Below are 21,531 nucleotides of genomic sequence, written 5' to 3'. Positions count from 1 at the left end.
TTACGAATAAGTTAATACCTCGTTCTATTAGAGCATTTCTAACATATCAATTTTAATATTTTTTTAAAATTTAATTACAATAGCTTATACGAAATTTTCATTCAGGTAAATTAATATACTATGAAGCGATTATTAAGAACTTAAGTAAGACGTTGAGTTTTAAAAATAAAACTTAAAATGTGGGTTTTAAATTTCTTTAAGGTGCGAAAAAGAAAATTATCATCGAATTTAATTTCACCGACCAAGACGCTAGAATAGAGACATGCCCACTTAATTTATTGTGGCTCACTCTACTCTATTTTTCTGAAAGATTCATGTATAGTTACAAGAAACACAATTCATTCACCTATTAACAAAAACAATGATGGGAGGTATCCCACAACGTGTGTTTTGTCCTTTTATAAATTTATAAAAGAAAAACGTAAATTTGAAAAAGAAAACACATAACATCAATACACAGATATTTAAAAACTACAATAAGATAAATAAATGACTTATTATACCTAGTAATAATGTCCTTTTAAGTCTTTACAACATTTACTAAGTGTCTTTTAACACTACTTTTCTTAGCATCTCAAAGATATTTTTTTGGAATCTGGTATCAATGTGGTATCAATTTAGTGACAAAGTTAAGAATCAAGCAATACAAGTCTCGATCATCCTAATATCATCATCAAATCTATTAGTGTTATTTTTTAAGATTTAAATAAATTTAGTAACAAAGTTTATAAAGGATAGAGTGATCTTGGTCTTTATAATATTATCATTAAATTTACTATTATTTGAAGTTTTTTTTTTTTTCTAAAATCGAACTAAGGTTGATTGGTTTGATTATTAAGAAGGGTGTAATTATTAATAGTTTAAAAAAGTTAGAACTAAGGGTTGGTAGGTTTGATGATCAAGAAAGATGTAATTATTTGTTGGAAGTCTCGCATTGACTAGAGATAAGACCAATTCACAATATATAAGTGGGTGCAATCCTTATTTTACAAGCTGATTTTATGGGGGTTGAGTTAGGCTTAAACTCTACTTTTAACATGGTATCAGAGTCAGGTTAGAGTCTATCCTAGCGAACTTTCTTGGATATTATGTTTCATCCGATATCGGACCGTTAACGGACCATCCAGTTTTAGAAATTTTTAGAAAGTAAACGATCTGATGAAATGCATCGAAGAGATGCAAATGATGCAATGTCCGAAAAGCAATTGAACATGTGAGCATAGACTATAGAGTATGGAGAATGATGGGAAGATATAATTGAATGAAGTTTTGAAGTGTGAAAAGTAGAAAGTGTTTAATGATAGAGGCAATAGGAGAAGGAAATATTAATTTGGGAAAGTTATAGATGAATGATGATGCATGTGAAAAAGTTAGAGAGGTTTGAAAGTTGGATGTGGCTTCTTCTTCTCTTCATCTAACTCCATTATCAACTTTTGAGGCTAAACCCCATAAGCACCATTTGAGGGAGTGATGGAAGCCACTTTAGCACAATCATTCATTTATCATGGCCTCCAACTAAGCCTTCTCTAACATATTCTTCTTTGGGACCCCTTTTTTCTTCAACCACCCCTCTGCCAGTTGTACCATAACATAACATAACACTCTCCTCTTATTTTTGGTTTCAACTTTTCACAAGAAAACACACTTCCCATTATCATCATCACTCTTCTTTTTGTTTCTTTCTATCAAACTTTCCTATTCCCTTCTCTGCTTCCTAACAAATAACACTTCATCATCAATATCAAACATTTACTGTCCATGTAAAAATTCTCTTTATTATTTCCTAACATCTTACCATATCTGATTTTGGTTACCCTTATTATTTAATTATCTTTTTTATTTTTTTATGTATAATATAGCTGTACACGTATGTAGCAACCCTTTGATCGTATACGTGTAGATTCATTTGACAAAATTCTACACAAAAAACTAAGGTTGTATATAATCAAAAGTTTATGATTTAATCAATAAAAATCAAGTTCTGTGTAACATTATATCGAGGTGATTAAAGTTTTTGTATGTAGAGTATGAATTGCTAGTATAATATCTTTTAAATTTAGTATCCAATAAAATATAATTATTTAGACGCATCAAATTAATCATTAAGTTATGTTTTAAATTATGTTCAGAAGCTTGATAATATTATATTAAGTAAATATATCATCAAGTTGAGATGGCCGAGTTGGTCTAAGGCGCCAGATTAAGGTTCTGGTCCGAAAGGGCGTGGGTTCAAATCCCACTCTCAACAATTTGTTGTTTTTTTCATTTTTCTTTTATTTTTTAATTATATATTTCGTTTTTTTCATTTTTCTTTTATTTTTTAATTATATATTTCGTTTTTTTCATTTTTCTTTTATTTTTTAATTATATATTTCGTTTTTTTCATTTTTCTTTTATTTTTTAATTATATATTTCGTTTTTTTCATTTTTCTTTTATTTTTTAATTATATATTTCGTTTTTTTCATTTTTCTTTTATTTTTTATTTATATATAGTTCTTTTAATCATTCGTTTAACATTATCTTTGATGGTCTTAAAATTAATCAAATTTTTTTTTAGTCATTCTAGAAAATGCATTTTTTTCATTCCTAAAGAATTTGATATTTTTATTTTCTTTCATCATGTTGATTTTAACAAACATAAATAGTATTCGTGTTAAGGATTTAAAAAAAATTAGTGAAGGTGTCTAAAACCAAAACTGTTTGCGGATGTTAATTGAGGTATTTCATAGACCTTCTGTTAAACACATTCGTACTCCTGTAATAAAAGAAAGAAAAAACAATTTTATACTCTTGAAAAATAATATACTTTTTATTTTTGAGAAATGAAAACCGTAAATTATATAAAAAAAAAAAAATTAGAGTCGATAGTAGTTTAAAAATATTGAGACTCAATTAATTTAATATTAAACATTTGAGTATAAATAAAATTGTTATAAATGAGTTCATTATTTTAAAATATATTATTTTTTTATAAACCAATTTTTTAAACTTCGTTGACTTCTCTTTAGGATTTCTTGTCTTATATTTGCCTAATTGAATATCTAATACCGTAGAGTATGAAGGTATTTTGTACTCTAATAATTATTCACACTCAAGTAGAGTATAATAGCTTATGTGGTGAGAGTAGTAAGAGGTCTTTGCTACTAGACTTGTTTGGTCCTAGGCGCAAAGGGGATTTACCTTGTGTGTGGTTGGGTGATAATCCCTTAAGGCTGGGCTCTCCAAAGTTTAGAAATCACCATAGATGCACACCACTAGTGAGTCTAATATCAAATGCATGTATCCAAATAATTGAGTTTAGCGTCAACGACTTTGTGTGCATATATCCTTGTATATCCATTATACTTATGGTTGTGTGCACTTAACATGATTTAATTATTCTAGAATTTTCCTTTATTATCATTAGCTTACTCTTTTGTGTGCTTTGTGTTTTCTTGCGTTGTTTGTCTCTTTCTTTTGCAATGATCACCTATTCGGTGGGAGTAGATGAAGTTGCAGGTTTAAAGGTACCTCTGGAGGATGAGGAGTCATAAGTTGTAATGGTGGAAGGTCTAGTAGTGGTTAGTTTTTTGTATAAAATTTGTTGGTTTAGTTTGAATGTATAAATGATATATTTTTATAGTTATATCTTTTGTAATGTATATTTTATACCCTAGATTACCTTTTTGTAATACTATGATGAAATATTTTATTTTCTTAGTTTTAAGCTACTAAAATGGGATGTTACAAAAACAATATTTATTTTTGAGATATAAAAATACTTTTCCCATTAGTAAAAAAGAAAAATTGAGATATAAAATAAGTTTTTTAGATATAAAAATCTTGTCTCAGACATCGGCCTAAGATGGATTGACTCCGTCTTTGACTCAAGCTCAAAATATCGTTTTTAATAATTGGTTAAAATATTTTAGTGGGTCAAACTCACCTTGACCCTGACCCTAACCCACTTGAGAGGGGACTTATGAAGATGAGACATTTTTTTGACCCTCTTATTTGGGGACCCCTTAAATGGGACTTAACAATGAGTGTGCAAGGACTGACCTAATGGACCATTGACTAAATTGACATCTCTAAATATCATATATAACTTTTTTAATAAACTTGCGATAACCTTTAACACCACCTTAATGTTTATGACTAAATTTCACAAAACTTATTTGCGAATTCAAGTTTTTTTACACACCTCTCAAGTTCAACTCTTTTGAACTTACCATTTGCTTGCTAATATGATAATTGGTAATTTGTAATAGTTTAAAGGCTTAATTACTCGAAACATACCCAGTTTGGTTACAAAATTTCAAAATGGTACCCACTTTTAAGTTTGTCTCAATTTAGTACCCAAATTTGTAATGTGCATCATTGTAGTACACTCCGTTAAGTTTTCGCAAACGCCGTTAAGTACCTTGCCACGTGTCAACCTCTGGTTTTTTAATTAAAAAAATTACCATGTGTCACATCCTTGATGTGACACGTGGCATTGTCAGTGACACGTGGCAAGATATCGCCACATGGCAAGGTACCTACCAAGTGTCATTGTCTTGATTTCAATTTAATCTCCACATGTGTCTATTTGTTTCAATTTAGTACCCATATATGTTTATTTGTTTCAATTTAGCCCCTGCTCTATTTGTTTGAATTTTGTTCAAATATATATTTTTTTAAAATACAAAAATATTGTATCTCTTTTAAGACAAAATTTATTATTTATATAAATGTTATATTGATATTTGTTACTAAAAATGACTTATAAAATTAAGTATTGAAATTTATATTAAAGTTAATGGTAAAATTCATAAATAACAGATATTACTAAATTTAACTTGAGTATTTTACTAAATTTATATTAAGTATTTTACTATTAACTTTAATATAAATTTCAATACTTAATTTTATAAGTCATTTTTAATAACAAATATAAATATAACATTTATATAAATAATAAATTTGGTCTTAAGAGAGACACAATATTTCTCTATTTTGTAAAAGAATATTTGGACGAAATTGAAACAAATAGAGCGAGGACTAAATTGAAACAAATAAACAAATATGGGTACTAAATTGAAACAAATAGACATATATGGGGACTCAGTTGAAATCAAGGCAATGACATTCACAAGGTACCTTGTCATGTAGTGGTACCTTGCCACGTGTCACTGACAATGCCATGTGTCACATCAAGGATTTGACATGTGGCAATTTTTTTTTAAATTTAAAAAATAATTAAAAAAAAAATAGAGGCTGACATGTGGCAAGGTACTTAACGACGTTTGTGAAAACTTAACGGATTGTACTACATTGATGCACATTACGAATTTGGGTATAAAATTGAGACAAACTTAAAAGTGGGTACCATTTTGAGATTTTGGAACCAAACTGGTTATGTTCCGAATAATTTTGAACACCATATTCTCACTGGTAATTAGTATTAATTTAAGATATACTTTTGTATAATTCGAATTTGAACATAATTTAACTTTAAAATTTTTACTTACAAAATAAAATATTTATGTTTTTTTTTTATACATCACTCATCAATATTTAAGAAGAGTGTTTATTTTATACATTCTTTTCAACACATTTTTTTTATTATTTAAAATTATTTAAAACTATAAATTAAGTGAGAAAAATAGAAAATAAAATGTGAAACCTATCAAAATACGTGATTTTTAAACAAAATTGCTAACAATAGAAAGTGTGTTGCTAACAATTTTCACTTAAATGTTAAAACTGAACAAGAAATCATTATATATTTTTTTTTCTCTCCGCACAACAAATTATCCAATTATTAAGTACCATTTCAAACCTAAATAACTCATTACTTTAAAATTCTTAAATAATGACTAATTTTAGTGAAAAAAAATAATTAGTCACTATTAGAGATTAATTTACATATCAATTACTTTGATATAAAAAAAGTTAGTGATCAATTTAGATACACTTCATTATTGTGACCAATTTAAAATTTTAATTACTATAATTTTTAGTTTATAAATTAGTATATAAATTGATCACTATATTATTTTTGTCACTAAAATTAGTTAATATTTAAGAATTTTCTTGTATTGATTATACTAGTAAGAAATAACTACACACACTAACCAATACCTCAATAGTTAATGTTAGTGATAAATTTAGAGACCAATTTACTATACTGACCAATTTAGAAATCAATTTAGAAACTATTTTAGTTACCAATAATTTTTAGTCACTAAAATTAGTTAATATTTAAGAATTTTCTTGTATTGATTATACTAGTAAGAAATAACTACACACACTAACCAATACCTCAATAGTTAATGTTAGTGATAAATTTAGAGACCAATTTATTATACTGACCAATTTAGTAATCAATTTAGAAACTATTTTAGTTACCAATAATTTTTAGTTTATAAATTGGTATTTAAATTTGTCACAATATTATTTTTTATCACTAAAATTGGTTATTATTTAAGATTTTTCTTGTAGTGACTATATCTGAAGGTTTTGGGTTAAGAGTGGTGCAATGTGGGGGTTGAGCTCATGCTCATTAATGTTGTATCTCCCAAGTGATCCTCTCTCGAAAGACCCAACAATTGTATCACTGTATCGAAAGTCTTAGCTCGAGAGGAAAGTACGAATGTGAAACGACTAAGACTCACTGAGTGATCCTCTCTCAAAAGACTTAATTAATATAAAAGCAAATTAGACAAGAATCCAATCAATTATCTTGATCTACCATGTATACAAACTCATAAAGGTTACAATCTATTTATAAACCTTTTATCTTTTATTCATTTTAACATTTAATTCCTATAAAAGTTCAGATCTTACAATAATAAAATTTAAACGCATTTATTCTTAGATAATCCAATTTTTATTAGATTATAAAAAAAAAAATTGGCTGGACTTTGTTTCTTCAAATGGACATGAAAGGAGAATTTGATGAACCATTCATTTAAAGAAAAAAAAAGCTGCAAATTATATAAGCAACAGAAAGCAGTACACATAATTGTTCTACCTCACACTGTTGTTGTGCATTAAATTGTTGAAGATGTTTGATGTGTAGTTTTGTGAATTAAGTTATAAGACTTTTTTGTCTTCCTCATCATCCCATGGTACATAGACCACACAGATTTGATGTTTCCCACCCACGTGATGCTTAGAAGATGAAAAATTAATAAACAAAATTGAAGGGCCCCTACCTCTAAGATGAAGGGTAGTATGTGAGGGTGAGGAAAGCACAATGATGAATGATGTGTGTTAGCCCCTCCCTACAATACCTCATTTCCCACTCTCCCACGTGCCAATCTGCCCAAAGCGTGGGCGTGGCTTGCTCAATGCTTATATACATTTCCCTTTTTGCTCCCCTTCCCAGACACCCCAACCCTACCATAAAGCTACACTTTTACATCAACCCCAAAATGTGTATTAATTTAAACATCACACAACTACTATCAAAATATGGAGTGAGTATTAAAGGAAAACTTTATCATTATATAAAAAGAAAACTCATATCAAAATTATATTCATATTTCATGTAGATTGAAGTCTTGTTTTATTAATGTTGTATCATTCTAATAAATCCCTATTCGAAACTCGTATCATTGATTTCAGAAGTGATTATTTATTTTAATAACATACTCAAACAAGTCAAATATAGGTGAAAAATCCTATAATTTTAAGCTACAACAAAGAAATAATTATAACTCAAAACGTCACCAAGTGTCTTTTTTTTTCGGATTAAAGAGTTAGGATAACTTCAAGGTACATAATAAACCCAGTCAAAAATTTCTTTTACGACAAATTATTTTATCTAAAAATATGTTGTCAACGTGAATTTTATGAGTAATGTTAGAATCAAAATTTTGGAATCATCACTTTGGAAGGAACTTTCCTAACCAACCACTATGAATGAGTCGAGAGCTAAATTCACAAATATATGTTTGGAGATGTCTACCCTAGCGTAGGGTTCTGGATGCACTAGTTGGATGTAGGACTGAGTCTTGAAAAAAATAATAAGGATATAGGGAAATTTTTTATTTTACTTCTCTCGATAACTATTAAACAAATAAATTATCATCGAATTCGTGATAAAAAATTAAGTAAATACACCTATTCCATTTATCAATTCTAAATATCATATAAGAAAAATATATATTTCATAGATAATATAAATATTGATTAAAGAATAATAGAGGGTGAAATGATAGAACAAAATTTCAAACTAAGATAAAGTCTCCATGACTCACATATCATATTAAAAGCGAAACTTAAGCCTAATTCTCAATGAATCAGCTCAATAAAAGAGCATTTGTCTCCATTTATACATTGTAATTTGATTTTATCTCTCATCAATGTGGAATCTTTAACATAATAATTATCCAAATCAATAAAATATCACAAATCAATCATAATATTACATTATTACATTGAATAATTGGACTAAACAAATAGGTTTTAAAAGTATCATTGATAGGTCTCTTAATTGACTTATAGTCTAACATATTAAAAAATGTTGCATGTGTCTCCTTGCCAATGACGGACCTATGAAGGGACAGGGGGAGTCGTGGCCCCCCCCAACTTTTTTTCAAATTTTTTTATTTATGTTATATGAAAATTATTTTGTTTTTTATTTTTTAAATTATGTATAAGAAATTTGATTTTTTAGAATTTTTTAAATAATAAAAATATATATTGGAAATTGATAAGAATTAAAATAGGTATCTTTTTATTTATTTTATAAAATATAATATTTAATGCTAATAAATAATAAAGTATAAAATTAAATTTAATAAAAAATAAATAAATTTATTAAGATATTTTTTATTTTCTCTCTCACTATTTTTTGAGTTTCTCACATATTGTACCCACTTTGGACTTTTACTTGTTTTATTTTCTTTTGTTTATGAAGAAAAAAAGAAAGTTGAACACAAATTCATTATTTTGTGCTCTCATTTTTGTATGCTTTCTTCTATTATTGAAGAAAAATATAATTTTTCTTCTCAATTGATAGTGAAATATTAGTTTAATAATTAATATTATTTTTTATCTCACGAGCATTTGGTATATTCATTTTTATAAATATAAAAGAAAATGTTATGCACTAAGTGTTTTGTAATAACTAGTTTTTAATTGTGTCTTGATTATCATATATTTTTCTTTTATTAATTATGTATCGCAATTTTTATTTAGATTATGATAAATTATCTTTTAGTATATTTTTTTTAAAACATAAGTATATTGATAAAAAAAATAAAATAATAAATTAATTATTTAAAAGTGATAAAATGGAAGCTACCGTGAGGAAGAAAATAGAAAAAATCAATCTTTGACAAAACTAGGAAGTCAATTACATCTACTTGATTGATTTTTTAATCAGTCTCGTCTTATTTTAACTCTTCTTGTTTCTACAACTATATCAGAAAGATAATTTTCTACAATCTACAATGAAAATTATCAAAATAAGATTGCAAAATAAAATGGAAGATGAATTTTTTTTGCTGACGATATGATTATTTACATTAAAAACAAAATATAACTAAAAATTTTAATATTGATTCAATTATTATTGAGTTCAACAATTTTACGGACCCATAATTAAATATATAAATTTTAAGTATATTTTGGCACCCCCACAAATATTGAGCAAGGTCCGCCACTGCTCCTTGCTCAAGTTGTGTGGTATCTCTTAAGCGTAAACTTATACTGATTTAGTGTCTTTCCAACAATTAATAAATAATATAAATTAAATCAAAACTTGCTCCTATGTTTATCCGCATTCAAACTATGACATGTCGCTTGAGTGATAAGTCTTGTCACTTAGTGTTAATACCATACTTACAATTGTATAACTTAATAAAATAAATTGGAGGCTTACCTAAACCGACAAAACTTTATTGCTTGAGCGATGAATTACTAGAGAATAAAGGATTGTTGTTATCTCTCTTGTTCAAATTTATGTCCCCTAGCTTGAACTAAGAGAGTTATCTCTCAGGCGTTCTATTGATTGTTCAAGCAACAATAGTATTTACTCAAGATTGAAGGACTTACTTAATTGTTGTTTGAGTGATACCTATTCACCGAAGCATGATATGTAAAAAGTATCATATATTGTAGAAAAATGAAAATCATCTCATCACCATCCCAAAATTCAATGGTCTTAATAAGTTTTAAAATATAAATTTAGACTTAAAAAATACATAATTTACTCGACATAATTAATAGTATTCAATTTGACAATTCCAAACTGTTATATAATTCAAAATCAATATAGTTTTTCAAATACATTTAACTTTAACTTTTTACAATTAAATCATTAATTCAACCAACAAGTACAATTATACTCGAATCAATAGATCAATTACAACTTAAAATAATTTAACTTATTCTAGAAGATACTTACACTCCCAAAGTAATTTATATAAAGAGTTGAAAATTCTACAAAATTTTAAAGACAACGTGCAATCTAATCAAGAAATACCAAACTTTAGTCGTAAGTTAAATAAATTAAATTTGTTGAGATAATACGTTTTCTCAACTGACAAACTCAATAACGAGGTAAAACACTATCGAATAAAGAAATTAAAAGATTTTCAAGATAAAAGAAATATATATGATTTGATTTTGAAAGAGGTAAAAATTGAAAGAAAAAACATAATTTTTTTAAAAAAGAAAACAATAAAACAAAGAAAAAAAAGAAGAAATTATCCTTATATATTTATTTAGATTTTTTTCATATTATAATTTATCTATTTTGTGAAGTGTAAATTTTGATATGAATTTGGTATGGTTATCCATGCAGTGTATTTATTAATTTAATATGGAATTATCAAATTTATATGTACAAAAATTTGACATCAAAAAATGGTTGTATATTTAAAACCAATAAATTGATGTAAAATGGATAATGAGTGTATATTTAAAATGGTTGTATATTTAATATGGTTACCCTATTTTCTCTTTCTCTCTTAACAAACTTGATGTAAGGGTTGTATATTTAAAATGCATAATGAGTCAGAGCCCATCAAAAAATATCTCATTTTATTTTTCTTAATTAAATCAGTGTGATCCAATAAATTGGTGACCCACCTGACATTATTTAAATATAATTTTCTACAATCATGAGATCAAGATTTAATAATTATCAATTCTTGTTATTACTACTATTACTAAACATGTAATTCATAAATTTTTTATTGAGATAATTAGTCTGAGTTTTAGTTAAATTGGAAATTATAAAAAAAAACTTATTTATAAACACACACTAAATATTGCACAATCTATTCATCAATAAAAAATATATTTTTTTGCTCTTTAAAAGATGTAAGAACACGCATAAAATCATTTTAATACACATTAAACTTGGAGCTAAAATGTTTATAGCAAAAATTTAGAGGTTAAAGTACTGCTTTCAAGTCAGTGTTTTAACTTTTAATCAATTTTACTTGCAAATATATTTTAAGGTAAATTTGAACATTATTTAAGAAATTGATAATTTTATTTTATTGAAATGCATAACAGTGCCTACTCCGTATAATTTTATCTAATGACGATCTTCCAGGAATTATAGTAATTTTTTTTTCTTTTAATTTCTTACTGTTAAGTATATTTTTGACGCTAGTTTGTAAATCGTAATACTCATTAAAATTATATTTATTTAGATACCATTATTAATAAGAAATGACAAATGAATTTGTTTTTGTTGGACTCCATCTTATTTTGATATAAATTTATGCATTGATTGAGTTTAAGTATAAGTAATAGTCAACTTATTTCAATTGAATTAGGAAAAAAACGAGGATTTTCATATCCACTATGTACTTGATCTCATATCCATTCCAATACTAATTTCCATTCTTATTTCGCTTTTGTTCAAATTACTAAAAAGTACCTATAATTTATTAGATAACATTATATATATATATATATATATATATATATTAAAATTTTGACTAAACATTTTCTTTTCTTTTATGTTATTTTGTTCAAAAGATGTGTTGTCAATTTCAATGTTCAAATAAACTTTATATCTCACATATAATTTTAAGTGTTTAATTGCGTAAACCCTTACTTTATGTTTAGACGAAGGATTTCAACATTTCAAAGAAATTGAAATACCTGGTAACTTTATTTTTTGCAATTGATTTCTCTTCATTTTTTATATAATTAGTTTGGATTAAGTAATTGAAATATCTTAGATTTCATTTTTTTTTGTTTGGATAAAATAATTTAATTTCTATTTTATAGCAAACTCAACTCTACCTTTGAGCCTAACTTAACTTAGCTCGACCTTCAATTCGATACGACTCATCTTGACTTTTGGTTCAAGTCGACTCAAGCCAATTCAACCTCAATTGATTTGAATTGGACTTATTTGAATCAATTCGACATCGACCCAATTTGAATCGATTTGACCGTAGTCGATTTGAAACAATTCGGCTTGAGTTGACTCGACTCAACCTTTAACTATGATATATTGCTTTAAACCCTATGTCTAGGCCAACTCAACTCGACCTTCGGCCCGAACCGACCTAGCTCGACCTTTAGCCAGGGCCAACTAGCTCATAGCCATTTCATCTGAACCTTCAGCTAGGGTCGTCTTAACTCAACCTTCGGTTGAGACCAACTCAGTTGACCTACAATCTGGGCCGACATGGCTCAACGTGAGGCGAACTTACTCGTCTCGACCTAAGTCCTAGGGTGGCTTGTCTCATCCTTTGGCACAAAAAAAAAGAATCTACAAATGAGATAAGTTGATACATATGGGCTATTGAAAGTAGGGACATATTGTAGTAATATATAATTTTTTAGAAATAGCCCACTAAGCAATATTGGAGAGAACATGTAATTACATTAGAAATGTACTAGAATATATGTTATCCTAAAAAGGTTGTAGGGATACAAGTGGATAAAGTGACCAAGACTAGAATATGTGGAGAAAAACCAAGGGAAGATGAAGGAAGTCCAATAACAACCAAAGAACGAAGAGGCAAACTAAGACTAAAGGCAATAAACAAACCATTACAAAATTTTGAACAAGTTGGGAGGAGAAGAGCAATGGATCAATCATCATCTAGGTTATGTTTGCCAATGGTGATGTGGGGGTCTTGTAAAATTTAATGCTTGTACTTAATAAGGCAACTACTGTTTTGGTGCAGCCATGACAACTTATCAACTGCAGATGGTTAAGGAGCATATGATAACATATAAAATTAGGACAAGGTGTTGGAAAGTGAGTGATATTCTTTAAAACACTTAATACTTATTCAGCCTATACAAATTATATATAAGGGTTTTTTGATAAGGACAATCATAGTCTCATCTGTATGATGCAATGTGAGCATTATAATGTGAGACTTTACCATTAGATTTTGCACATATTTTATGTGTATGGGTTGGAGCACCCCAAGTGCTTCACTATAAATATATATATATATATATATATATATATATATATATATATATATATATATGTTGATAAAAAAATGAATCGAGTTGTCTTGACCTTCTATCTGACCCGACTCGACTTTTTGGGCCCGTGAACTTTTTATGTCTTAACCAATGAGCAATTCCACAACTTGGAGAATTTTAATTGTCTTCTTTTTTGAGTGAATTTCAAATTATACTATTTTTTTTTATTTGAAATACCTTGCTGATTTTTTTTAATTTCATTTTTCTTTTAATTTTCTGGTTCAAACATGTCATTTTCCTTAAAAGAATTTCAAAATTTTCAAATAAATGAATTACTCTCTTAAATTGCCACATCCAAACACACAATTAATTTACTAGGTAATGTAAAATTTTATCTTCTTTGTTCTCTTTGATACTTAATTTTTCTTTTAGTTGAAAAAATTTTGTTTTACTAAAATAATTTTCATTTTCTTGGTTTAACTATTTTGGTCTTTGGAAAATCTTCTTACTTCTGAAGGTATTTTCTACCTTATTATACCCTTAATTATATATTTTTTTTTTCAATTTTATTCAAAGGTGTATCAAATTAATCTTTTTATTTGTTGTTCATTTTTGTCATGTAGAATGTTATTTTAATGATTTTTTATAAAATTATTTTTTGTTTGAATTTATTCTCAATAAATGTAATTTTACCACCAATTTATAAACATGCTTCATTCAATATAATATAATAATTTAATGTCATTGTCATAAATATTATTTACACCATCTGGTGCAATAACAACATTAAAGGGGTGTCACGTGTCAGTCCCTGAATTTTTTTTTAAAATTAAAATTTTGCCACATGTTAAGCTTACGCCGTGCCACGTGGCAGTGACAATGTTATGTGGCAGTGACAGTGCCATGTGTCACCATTATGTCAGGTGTCATTTTCTCATTCTCAATTTGGTTTATATATTTTTATTTTTGTCTCAATTTAGTTCAAATTTTTGTAAAAATTGTGCAATTTCGTTCCTCACCAAATTGAAACAAAAATTAATTTTTACATAAATGTTATATAAATAATTTTATTAAATTTGATATTTTTATTCAAACTGATATTTTTATTATATATTGTTAACAAAATTAAGTTTATTTAAATTTGTGTTTCACAATCAACTTTACTTAAAATTATTTTTAAATTTTAAATTTATTTGTTTTGGATTGTTACATAAACTAGTTAAAATTATTTTTAAAATATATATAGTTGTTATTTTTACACCAACTCAAACATTTGTATAGAAATTATTGAATTTTACACTATTTAAAAATATACAATTATTTGAAATATATATTCAAATAAAAATATAATATTAAAGTATGATGTAATAAAATATCAATATAATTTATGAATTTTTTTTTTCTATTAGCATTATTTTCTATTAACAACTTTCAAACAATTTTAAACAAAGTTCAATGTAAAATTTAATTTAAATAAACTTAATCTTGTTAAAAATATTTACTAGAAATATCAATTTTGATAGAAATATTTGTATACAATTATATAAAATATAAATTTGATTTTAATTTGAAGAGGGATAAAATTGCTCAATTTTTACAAAAATTGGAACTAAACTGAAACAAAAATAAAAATACAGGGACCAAATTGAGAATGAGGAAGTGACACATGACATAATAGTGACATGTGGCACTATTACTACCACATCACACTGTCACTGTCATGTGACACGAAGTCAGCTTAATACGTGGTAGTTTTTTTTTTTAAATTTAAAAAATAAAAGTAAAAAAATAAAAATTTCAAAAAAATAAAAAGTTTAAAAAATTCAGGAACTGACATGTAACACTCCTTCAACGCTATTACTACACCACTAAGAGAAAAGACTTGATTACATCAAATTGCTCAAAATAGAGACCAAGTTGATATTTTACTACAAAATGAAGACCAAATCCATAATTTAATCTTATAATAGATGTATAGAATGTGTAAATAAATTTTCTCCGTCAGACACACATATGCTAATAATATTTCTAAATTTTTAACCATTTATTTGGACTTTTACCATTTTTGGTAAAATCCATCAAGTAAAATTTGTTTGTAATTGAATTTTTACAATAATTTGTTAATAAAATGGATTCACATTTTTCGCAAAATCTGACTAAATATTAATATTAATTTTTAACTTAGATAAACATACATCACAAACCAAATATGTATTCAATCATCTTAAGTTAATTGTTATGTAGGAGTGATATACACATCGTCATCTCAAACTATTATTCTTTTATCTTTTATCTCTATATATAAAATAGTTTTTAAAAATTTAAAAAGATAAGCAATTAAGTACTATATCATAATTAAAATATATTTTTATATAAATTATAAATTAAAATAATTGTTATCATCATAAACTTTAATTCTATAGCCCATATAACTCATTAGGGAAAACATTAGCTATATGTGTAGTTAATATCCTATTTTTTTTATTGAGTATGAGATGATGGGTAGGTGTGTATATACTCATCCCGATTCTTATATCCATTCTTATTTTCATCACATTTCCATTTAAATTACTAAAATATTAATAATTTATTAGGTAAAATAATAATATATGTGTTTGTATTATTCTGTTGTAGTATTTAGTTTGTAATAATATTTTTTCTTTCGTTGCATACTTTTTCCTCTCGTATAATTGTTGAACTTGTTCTATTATATCCAAAATATTCATCCACATATTCAAGGTATTTATTTTTTATCACAATCTTGATTAAATTTTTTGTTGTGTGGTTATATTCAAATGACAATGTCCATTTCAATTTCAGTCACATAGTTTTTAGATTTCACATTTGATTATTTATACTCCTTTTTAGTATTGTTATTCATTGTTTATTTTTTGTATGTGAGATTGTTTGATTCTCAATTCGTGTAAACACTTCATTTACTATGTGATTATAAAAATATATATTATCTTTGATTCTTAATTTGTGTTTTATTTATAGTATTTTTGTTTCGTTCAAAAAATTTTCATTCTCTCTCAAGTTCAACGGTTCAGTTAGTTTTATATTTGAAAATTTTTCTTAAATCTTCAAAGTACTTGATATTAATTATACATTTTTTTTGTATAATTTCTTTCAATAATGTATCAAATCATTTATAGGACACACATTTAATAATTTTATATTATTTTTTAATTTTATTCAATCTTTTTATCATGTAGCATATTATTTTAATGATTTTATTTTCTAACTCTTTGTCATAAATATAATTTTACTGCCACAATTATATAAAGACCTTTTATTTATTATAATATAATAATCTAATGTCATGTAATAAAATTTAAAAGATCAAAAATATATTTTTAAATTCAAACTATTATTAGATTAATATTTTTTTATGTGTAATTTCATTGAAGTAGTGTAATTTTTTATAAGTGTATAAGAAAAGGAGATTTCATTACAATTTAATGAAATGGAGTAAAAGAGACCTTTGAAATATTTCAAACTTGAAGATTTGTTTTCTTTTTATAATTTTTAAAATATTTTTTAATTTTATCAACTTTATTTTAATAACATTTTTTATGAAAATTTATTTAAGTTTAATTGTGCAATATTTTATTATAATTTGTTCACTTTTATTCTATTTTTGTTTGATACTCATTTATAATTATTATTTATTTATAAATATTTGATATTAAATATGTTATTTTAGTATTGAATATTTAATAATATGTTTTTGTGTTTTTTAATAAAAATTAATTAATTAATATTAAAATATAAATATATGGTGCGAATATATCCGAAAACACGATAAAAATAAAAAGGAGTATATTAGATTAAATAATTTCAAAGGTCCTATTTTTGTAACGAAATTTCAAGTAGGTTCTTCCATTTTTATTTAACTCAATTGAGTTCCTATTTTGAAAAATTCGTTGCAATCAGGTCCTTTCTGTTAGTAATATGTTGACGATTTATTTTTTAATTTATTTTTATATTTTAAAAAAAATTAAAATTGCGACGTGTCAATCTGACATTGTACCACGTGTAGAGACAATGTGATGTGACAGTGTCACATGTCACTATTAAATATAAAAAGTCTCGATATAAAATTTGAAAGTCATTTTTATTGCCTTTTCTTGTATGTAATAGATAATTATTTAATGCTTAACAATGTTTTATTTTTATTTACTATGAAAATAAAAAGTTTAGAATCTGATTTTTATCTAAATGACTAATATTTGTAATGAGTTACTCTCACTCCATACTTCATAACACCTGTTAATAAATCGTTGCAGAAAAAAAAAAAATTTTAATTATTTAATGGAAATGTGTGCCGATTTTTCATGGATTAATTCTCAAATTGCAATTTAATTAATAAATTGGATTAATTATGTTTTGGAATCCTGAGAAACTTGGAAATTTTCAGTTAGTTTCTATTAAATTTTGTGTGATCTATTGTGTCTTGGAATGTTTAAAACTTTTGAGTTGTGTTCTTAAGTTTTGATGTTACTTATAAGTGTATCCCACCTTGTTTAAATGTTGTCACATAATATATAATACATAGTTGCAAATTACCATAATGACAAGATCTCTTTCAAGAATTTTATGCTATATTTACCTAAAGTTATTCTTAGATCTAATAAAAATAAAAATTTATAAAATATAAAACTAAAAACTAAAAAAATATGATATTAAAAATAAAAAAATAAAAAATAAAAAATAAAAAATAAAAAAATATAATTTTAAGATTTAAAAAAATTATAATTTCATAATTTTATAATTTAATGATTTTAAAATTTTAAAATTTTGCAATTTTACGATTTATAATTATCATTTTTAATTTTATATTTATATATTTTCATATTTTTATAATTTATAAAATTATAAAATTATATATTTTTTAAATATTTTATAAAAATTATATTTTTATAAAATTATATAAAAATATAAATTATAATTTTATGAAAATGTATAAAATATAAAATATATAAAATATAAATATTTAAATTATATATACTTTATATAAAAATATAAAAATATAAAAATATATTTTTATATTTTATAATTATATTTTTATAAATAAAAATATGATTTTATAAAAATACAATTTTATAAATATATGATTTTATAATTTTATAAAATATATAATTTTACAAAAATATAACTTTATAAATATTATATAAAATTATAAAACAATATAATTATAGGTAAATACAATAACAAATCCTTCAAAAATATCATATATGGTTTACAATGTATTATATAACAATATTTGAGCAGCAAGATAACTGTTACGTCATATCGGTAACAGAACAATTTAAGAGCAATACTCAATTGAAAAGTTTTAAAATTTTAAGAACTCAATAGATCATAAAAATAAAATAAAAATTAACTAAAAATTTCAAAATTTATCAGGAATCTAAAATATAACTAAGCCTAATAATTCAAAAAAAATTATTTGAAAGAACTAAATCCACACATTTATAAAAATGAAAGATTAAATTGGATGAAAATTTCGAAAAGAACTATTTTTAATTTTTAGTTAAAGTTAAGGAATCAAAACATATATAATCCAAATCGAAAAGTATTTAGGCTCTCTTCTTTTGAGTAGATGCACTGGTCAAGAGGAATGGAGAGCAAGGCATAGAGGGTGAGCACCTTGTTCTTTTTGGGTGATACAAGAGAATGACAGACGTGAAATAGATGAATTGTTAAAAAATTCCATCCCACTCGGGTTGTAGAGATTAAAGGGTGATGGATAAGAAATTATCACTTTATCCTCATTATATTTATTTTTTCCCTCTTCTACCTTCGTCATCTTTTTTCTTTTTTCACGTGTTCATAAAGTTCTATTGTTTTCTCCTTATTAGGAAAACAAAATAAAAAAAATTTATATTTAAATTAATTTTATAATTTATTTTAATCGTGTTTAATGTATGAAAAACTATTTGTATGTTTAATTTTTAATTTGTACGTAAATTTATCTTTTAATCTTAAACTATTTTGTTAATAAATTATCCAATAAAATTTTGTTTTCAAATATTTTGTTAATTATTTAATGAAGTAGTTAAAAAAATGATTTTAATTTATTGTAGTCTTTAAATTTTGATATATATTTTTTACATGTCAAATTTTTTTTTATTTTAAAATTTTTAGATAATTTAGATTCTTGATATTTACCAATTTTAGTTTTGTAAGAAATAAATATATATATATATATATATATATATATATATATATAATTTTAGTTTTTATTTGTTAATAAAATTAAAAAAAAATTATTAATAAACATCTAAAAATTCTAAAAATTTAAAAGTTAAGAATATATAATTGTATAAAATTTGAAAAAAGAAAACAAATTTATTAAAAACTGTTACCTATATTAAAAATATGTTCATATCAAATAAACCAAAAATTTTATACTTCAAAAAGTACTATTAAAACCAAGAAAATATAAGACGTAAATAAATTATTTCCCATAAACATTAATTTGGTAAATATAAAATTTAGTTTCATACCAAATAAATTTTATTATTCATTTTTTTATAAAAATATTTTTTATTATTTAACATAGTCAATAAAAATTAAATAAATTATTCTAAATCATTTATATAGCATTTTATATTACTTTCAACATTAGAAATATTTTGGTAATCTCATTTTTTTATCTATTAATTTTTTTAATATGTCACATCACTCATTCAATCACAAATTTTCACTAATTTTACTCTCTAATTCACTCTAAAGTTACATTCTAATACCTTAAAAATAACAAAATCAATTTCACGCTCTAATCATTCCAATCTCTTTTTCTAATCCTTCGTCTCAAAAGAACACGACTTAGTATTATAATTTAAACAATTAGAGGATATCTCAAGGACTACCCTTAAAGTATTCTTACTTGTACAACCTTTAACTTATTTTATTATCTTAATAATAAGTATGAAATAGTAAAAATTAATATTATCTCATAAATTTATTTTTCATATATTTTTAAAATATAAAAATATGTTTATTTTGTTATAATTATTTATTATTTTTAACATTTAATTAAATTAATAAGTTATTAAATAATATAACATGCTTTATAAAAAGTTTTCATGAAATGTTAACCAAAATAGAATATGTAGCACAAGATAAAAGAAAGACAAAAAACTTAAAAAAATTTCATCACTTTTTCTTGAATTCAAATTTTATTTATTTACTATATTATTCTCGTATTTATCTCTCCACTTTTAAAATGCAACATTAAATTGATAGTATTGTATTAGGGCATGAGTTTTGTCCACGGGCGCGCACGTGCGACTGTAATTATTACACACCCACATTCATATACGCCATGCTCATCTCCTCTCCTGTAAAAGAAAAAAGTCAATATTAATTAAAATTAGAATATTGATATTAATAAAATAAAAAAGATACCCCAAAGAAACTTTTCACCATCTCAATTCTCAAATCAAACCCTGGGTCCCTCTCATCCCAATAACGTCATCCGTTATTTTCCCTCCCTTTCCTCAATCTTATAACGGATTTTCCCACCCTTCAAAACCTCCGTCCCCACCCTCTTCCTCAATTACTCTTTTCTCCTCCTCATTTCTTATTCTTCCCATCAATGTACAAAAACAGCGTCAAATAAATCACCTAAATTACTGCCTCATTTTCTTCTCTCCTCCTTTTTTATAAAATCAATTATTTATTTCCTTTTCAAATACAGTAATAAAACAAATAATTATGAGCTTCAAAATTTAAACACTGCTACTTCTATATGCTTCAACTGAAATTTCGAATATAATCCAATTAGTATAGAAGATAAAAAAAATAGATATTCTTTCTGTTATCTTGTTGCACGCTCTGATATTTTATTACCGTGCTAATTGATTAGTGTGAAAATTTTTAACTTAATTAATATATTAAATTTAAGTGTTAAATATTTACATAGATTTATGATTGAAATAGTCTTAATATGTGGATGATAATTATATCCTATAAAAAAATATAATAAAACGACCAAAAAAGTTAGGAAGTATTATTCTAAAATGAATATGTAATTACTGTATGATATCAGTTTTGGTTAGTACTAAAATAGAAAGATTGAGAATTCTGAATATTGGGAAGGGTGAAGTGGTAATTTAAAGTGGTGAAGTTGT

The 21,531-nt window shown here is 24.8% G+C and overlaps 1 non-coding gene across 1 annotated transcript; it reads left to right on the top strand.

The window, feature by feature from the left end:
- The first annotated feature begins 2,167 nt into the window (after positions 1–2,167).
- Positions 2,168–2,248, top strand: TRNAL-AAG. Its single transcript has one exon. It is a non-coding gene; the product is annotated as a tRNA-Leu (tRNA).
- Positions 2,249–21,531: the final 19,283 nt, after the last annotated feature.

The sequence above is a fragment of the Vigna unguiculata genome, chromosome 3 (genome assembly GCF_004118075.2).
Source record: "Vigna unguiculata cultivar IT97K-499-35 chromosome 3, ASM411807v1, whole genome shotgun sequence".
Taxonomy (NCBI): domain Eukaryota; kingdom Viridiplantae; phylum Streptophyta; class Magnoliopsida; order Fabales; family Fabaceae; genus Vigna; species Vigna unguiculata.
This window is presented reverse-complemented; position numbering and strand designations above follow the sequence as displayed.